This window comes from Carcharodon carcharias, assembly GCF_017639515.1.
Source record: "Carcharodon carcharias isolate sCarCar2 chromosome 24 unlocalized genomic scaffold, sCarCar2.pri SUPER_24_unloc_32, whole genome shotgun sequence".
In the NCBI taxonomy this organism is placed as follows: Eukaryota; Metazoa; Chordata; class Chondrichthyes; order Lamniformes; family Lamnidae; genus Carcharodon; species Carcharodon carcharias.
The window spans coordinates 36,663-43,230 of record NW_024470609.1 but is presented as its reverse complement, the minus strand read 5'-3'; the positions used below and the strand labels follow the sequence as shown (position 1 = coordinate 43,230).

The window sequence follows — 6,568 nt, the reverse complement described above, 5'->3', positions numbered from 1 at the left end:
CACTGTACCCTCACCCCAGCCCTCTCTCACTCTCAACTTAAATCTCTCTCCCTCTCACTCCATCCCTGTCTCCCTCTCATCCCAAACCTCTCTCCCTCTCACCCCAACCCTTTCTGCCTCTCAACCGAATCCCCTCTCCCTCTCACCCCAACGCCGGGCCCTGTGGCATGGGTTTCTCCCCATTTCACACGCCGGAACACGGTGGATGCTTTTCCCCCAGTATCACACACCGGGCTCGGTGGGTGCATTTTTATTTTCCTGGTTTGATTTTGTCATGGTTCTTTCTTTCTACATCATGTGACAATTAGGCGGTTGCTCTGCTGCCACTCAAACCTTCATCTGGACACATTTTTTATTCTTTACTGTACCCAGAGGAATACAGAAATGTTACAGTGTAGCACAAGGTCATTTGTTCCATCCTGTCTGCAGCAGATCCCCGAATGAGATTTTCCCCGGCTTCTCCCCCTAGCCCTGCACATTCTCCCTTTGGAGAAAACAGGCTAATTCACGTTTCATTGTTTCAATTGAACCTGCCTCACCCAATCTCAGGCTGTGTATCCTAAACCAGAATCACATTCAGTGAAAAAAAAATGTTTTCCCTCATGTCATTTTAGCTTCTTTTATTAACTAGTTTCAAGCTGTGCCCTATCTCAATCCCTTCACGGGTGCAAACATGTTCTCCCTATGTACACTGCACAAACCCCTCATGATTTTCAATACCTCTATCAAATCAGCTCCCAAACTTCTCTTCTCCAAGGAAAACAGTGCTAACTTCTCCAATCTATCTGCATAACTGAAGTTCGTCATCCCAGAAACCATTCTTGTGAACATTCTCCCCCCTATTTCCAACATCCTTCACATCTTCACATTCTTCTTCAAGCGCAGCGCCCAGAACCAGATGGAATACACCAGCTGTGGCTGAACTCGTGCCTCAAAAAAATCTCATTTGCTTTACACCCACTACAACACTCTTTGTGCCATGAAAAATGTTGTCTCCTGCCTCGCAGGCAATCACTTTCGAAACGACCGCACAACTGCTGAATCAGATCTCAGCTCTGTTGTCCCCCCACATCGAGTCATGTATGGTGGTGGACAATTTAACATCTAACTGGAGGGGGAAGCTGCGTGAATAAATGTTAGCCTGTTCACACATCATTCTAAATGCGTCCTCCTGACTCGCATATGCCTTGATTGGTTTGAGTGCATCAACAGTCGGCGTTGCACTTAGAACCTTTAAGCTTCATTGACCAGCGAAGATCATGGAGTATCACGTTGATGCTATTTATTTTAGGCTTGTCTAGCAGGTTTTGATGGAATCTGTCTATGTGATTAACAACTGCACAATTCTGCCGAATATTTCTGCACTTGAAAAACCATACGATGGACCACTTTCTCTGCATCGGCTGATGAAGTTGTCCATGGGTTCGGTCTGTTGTGGAAATGACAAGATATGTCGATGATTATTACTGAAGTTGAACGTGATTCTGAACCGGTCTTCCAATATAACCCATATCTTTGTGCATACTTTAGCTCTTCTGCTGTTAATCCTGACAAGTTCAGCCTGCGTAGACCTTCATTCACAGATGTAGGCGAAATTTAATGCCTAACTTGTCTGTCTCGGACACAAACGAATCAAGAAACCAAACCTCTGTTTAAACATTTTGAATTCGGGTGGTCGTTCAGCTACATCCGAATTCAATCTGGGGAATTTTGTGGACGTTTTGACAAAGTCCCTTTGACCTTCCTTTTACTGTGGTACCTGGAATGACTGTCACTGTGGCTGCTTTCCGTGTCTTTCCTCAAGTTGTGCCAATATAATCGCCGCCTTCTCTGGCCTGATTTTTATGCAGTTTTCTTTATTTTGTTTCTTTTTTGACTCTCCCTCGTTCTATGTCAATCCGGTCCACGCCCTGGTCAGTCGCCTTTCTTGACTGACCTAATGTGGTGCTGGTTCTCTTCACGCCCTCTCCCGTTCAGTGAACTGACAGGCCATGCATTGCAATCTATCCATAAGGGAGCGCTTCATTTGAACACCATCTGACTCTGTATTACAAGCTTTCCTAGACAGTCAGCGGGCTGCCTTCTCAATAATCTCCGACCTTCGACTCTCTTTAGGTCAGGTCAAAACGTCAAGAGTCGCGTCATGCCATGTAGCACAACCTGACACTGTTCACCAATCGTATCTGTAGTTAATCTTAATGCCAGGCTGTCTGACCACCGCATAACACCATTTGCTGCTGTTATAATGACGGAGGCGCCAGGCACCATTCAAATATAGGGTAAATGCTTTGAGATACTTTGTCGCAGTCTAGTACATATCGTTAACTATGGTGGCCTGGTGGTGAGCATAGCTGCTTTTTCAAGCAGTTGATCTGGGTTCTAGTCCCAACAATCGCGGTTTGTTCATTTTAGATTTCTGAGTTCAGGAGCCCCAAGCAGGAGTTGATTCTGATGAGCTGAAATTTTGATCCGAAAACACACGCGGCTCTAATTGAAGCGAAGTGATTTCCAAGGTGCACTTTTATAAGGGAGGAACCTAGTCATGGAGGGATTTGAAATTGAGAATGAGGATTTTATAACTGAGGCATTGGCGGGTCGGAAGCTAGTTTGCTAGGTCAGCAAACGCGGCAGTGATTGTACGGTACGGTTTCATATATTTAGATGAGGGACACATAAATATTTTTCCATAGGTAGAAAGTTTGAAGGCATCACAGGTTTGCCTTGTTCTTGTCACAGGCAACAGTGAAACTAAGACTGGATTGCACGGCCCATTTCACTGCTAGTAATTCATGCTGCTATCCCTCAAAGGCAGATTTCAAAACCCATGTACATTTTACCCTGGAATCAGCAGGATTTCAGCCTGATTTCTCAGGATATGCCCTACATCACTTCAGATAAACCATAAATAAGCAAGGAACTGAGCACAGCTTTGAAGTTTTCACAGGAAACATTGAGTTGGGAAAGATGTGAAATATTGAAAGAAATCATCTCAAAAAATGGGAAAACGCGGGGAAAAAATCGGCTGCTCTGATAGTTTCGGTTAGCGGGTCAATTATTGAAACCTTCGATAGACCTGAAATATTTACTAAACTTCCTCTGTGGGAGCTGATTGCAGCACCTTCTGTTCTTATTTCAGATTCCCAGCGTGAGCAGTCTGCCCCTTTCTGAACAATAAAACAATCTCTGTGCGGGAATGGACAATCAAATAAAGGATTAGGAAGCAGCAGAGGGAAAACATTCAGAGAATTAGTGTATTTTACTGAATCCGAATAATCCTAACCTGGCTCCACGCTAAAGTTCAGGGAAAACATTCATTATCTGCAATGAGGAACACCCCTGAGTTATGTTTTAGAAGGAAGATAAGTGGAGCTTTTTAACCTTTTTATCTGAATTACACTTGCACGTGATTTCTGTGCAAGATCTCACAGAAACGGATCAAATACAGCTCCGAGTGTGGGGTTTCTGATTTGAGAGGATTTAAAAAAAACAACAAACTGCGATGTTAGGGAATTAAACCAGAGTCAACTGCTTGAAAAAGCAAAGCCGCTCACCACTATACCACCATCGCTGATCTCGGTACTTTCACAGCTACAAAGTTTCCCAAGGCACTTCAGAAGAGCGTTATCGTTAAAAATAAAGCTGATGCTCAGCCGCGGAAGGAGAAATTAGGTCTGGTGACAAACGTTTTCTCAGAGAGGTAGACTTTAAGGAGCGTCCTAGAGATGAGAGGGAGCTGGAGAAGTGGAGGGGTTTAAGGAGGAAGTCCAAAATTTTAGACCAGATCAGGTGAATGCACGGTTGTCAATGCTATAGAGATTAAAACCCGGATTGCACAAGATGGCAGAAGAGCAGGAATCTGGAAGGTATGTTGGGCTGGAGGAGTTTACGGAGAAATGAAGGGGCGAAGTCATGGAAAGATTTTAAAGTAAGGATGAGTTTTTTTTTAAAATTGAGGCATTTCCGGGGCAGGAGCCAGTTTCATTCAACAAACACCGGGGTGATTGGTGAACTGGACTTGGTTTAGGTGTAGTTCCAGGCAGCAGAATTTTGGATGGCATAGGCATATATAGGGTGGAAGATGGGAGGCCGGCCAGGTGAACACTGGAATAGTCATGCCGAGAGTGAACAAAGGCAAGGACGAGGGTTTCAGCAGCAGATGAGCTGAGGCAGCGTCGCATTTGGCCGATGTTTAGGATGTTGAAGTACTAAGTGTTAATCTGATAACAGTCTGTCTAATATCATGCAGTTTTATCAGAGGCATTAGGGGGAAGTTGATACAGCGTCAGCCATTATTGTTCAATACTATTATTGTTACTGTATCTATCTCTGAAACATTATGTCACTGCGGGACTTTTCGCATTTCACTGGAATCAGAAGCTGAACAACATGTCCCAGACTGTGGCCAAGGACTGAGACCCTTTAAAGCTGAAATTTGCCCCTTTAAGTCGCCCAATTTTGATCATTCCCTGCAGGATATTTGCTGTCTATGAACCATTAATACCAATAATTCCTGGCACTGGGTTCACTGAGAGCGATGAAGAGTCGGTGAACGGAGCGGAGTGTTCCTGACTCTCCCCCTCCCGGTAGTTTAGTGAGGACTCGGTCTCCCAGGGAATGTGTTGTCCCCGATTCCCGTCTTTTAACACTGAGTGAACTGACAGCTTTCAGTAACTCCAGTATCGGGATCCTGGTGAGTTCATTGTGGTTCAGTGTTTAGACAACACAATAACAAACAAGGTTCATAGAAAATATCATAACTCAGGTTCAGAAGTGGATCCGGACACGTGGGCAATGTGCGCTATTCTGGTTCCTGAACGTTACGAAAAAGAAATGATATTTGTTGCATTGTTGCTGTTATGGTTGTATGGCCTACTAGGTAAGGCATTTTACTTCCCTCTGTCGTTCAAGGTTATCAGACGATTGTTGGTGGGAGTCCTGCAATTTGCCCTATGATCATTTCACACAGATAAATTGCCGTGTTCAGAAGTTCTCGCACACTTTGTGTGTAGAATTTTTCTTCTAATTCTCTCGGTAAAAACTCGCTTTAACTCTTTGACGGTGGCACTGGGTCCTAGATTCCCAGTCAGCGGAAATAGTTTTGAGCTGATCTGAACTTGTTCAATGTTACAAAGAATTGTATCGAATCCCCCCTGCAATCACGAGGAAGGACCTCGGTAAAGGGACAGTCATTGCGTTAAATGTAGGGACTGAGTTGTGGTTTGGTGTCGGGAATTGAAGAGGGTTACGAGGGAGTTCAAGAGACAAACAGATTTACAGAGGAAGAAAACTGAATGATTGGCGAGGAGGAAGAGAGAGGAATATGAATGGCCTTCACCATCTTTCAAATTTTATTCAATGAAAGATCAAAATAGAAAATAACCTCTGTGCCAAGGAGCTGCTGATAGTGCAGAGAGCAGAAAATAGAGCAGGAATTAGGAGAATCATCGTGTTCACTGAGGGAGATGCAATGGGATTAGAAAATAAAAGTTGCGAGGGGGCGGGGATGAAAGGCAGGAACCTGAAATGCTGCCCTCAAAAAGCAATGGAAGTAAAGGGAAAATACGTTTAATAAATTAATAAAATGGTGGCAGAGGTTATAATGTAAGGTACTCTGGCATGATACAGTCACTGTTTACAAGATGCGCGTTTACTGACGGATTACTAATGAATACTGCTTCGTTAGTCATTAGGCCGGGTTCCTCTCGGTTTTGAAATACCTCCTTTCAGCAAGTTGCCAATTCATTGCTTTCAATGAAGTTCCGATTCAGCCCAGTTTTACTGAAAGAGCCAGCGTCGGGTGTAAGGGAACGGTCGGCTGACTGTTGGTGTGAAGGGCCTTTCGCCTGAAGCAATACTAATATTCCGGGATCTCTAAAAGCAGGGGCTGTTCCTAAATCTTCATCTGCACTCTCTCCGGTGTACCAACTCATGTCAAAGACACATCCAATTTCGTGCGTTACCTCTTGTGTAGAGAATAGAACTGCGCCTACTCCTCGTCGGGGAATTGAACCCCGGTCTCCCGCGTGACAGGCGGGGATACTAACCACTATACTAACAAAGAATTACTTGGCTACAGAGTAGAGACACTCAGTAACAAGTGAAAATGCTGAAGTGGCACAATGGAGGGTTGAGGGCTTCAATCAGTTTTCTCAGAGACTGGAAGGATGACCGGGTACCTTATCTAATTGAACTCGCTGTTCCTCAATTGCAAGCAGGAAATTATGTTGTGTAATAACCCACAAATTGATAGATTTGCTAAATGAAAGAAATTGAATTGTCCTCCAATCAGCACATTCATATCGTGAAGCATTTCTCTTTTGTGTAGTATCTCGGTTTATCAATGGGACAATCTGACCGCCAGTGAGATCTGCGGATGTCATATTCACACCAAACTTCCAGGGAAGTTGCCAATATGGGGAATTGTCAGTGAATACGCGTCACAGGCCTATTCACAATCATGCGCACAACTGACGAAAAAATGTAAATCCTGCACCTGCAGTGAAAGTCTAGCAGAATTCGGAGACAATGAAAATGTCTTCAATTCAGGTTATCTGTTTTGTTGCACATC

The 6,568-nt window shown here is 44.1% G+C and overlaps 1 non-coding gene across 1 annotated transcript; it reads right to left on the bottom strand.

Annotated features, from left to right (window-relative positions):
* Window positions 1–5,989: 5,989 nt before the first annotated feature.
* trnad-guc lies at window positions 5,990–6,061 on the bottom strand. Its single transcript has one exon. It is a non-coding gene; the product is annotated as a tRNA-Asp (tRNA).
* Window positions 6,062–6,568: the final 507 nt, after the last annotated feature.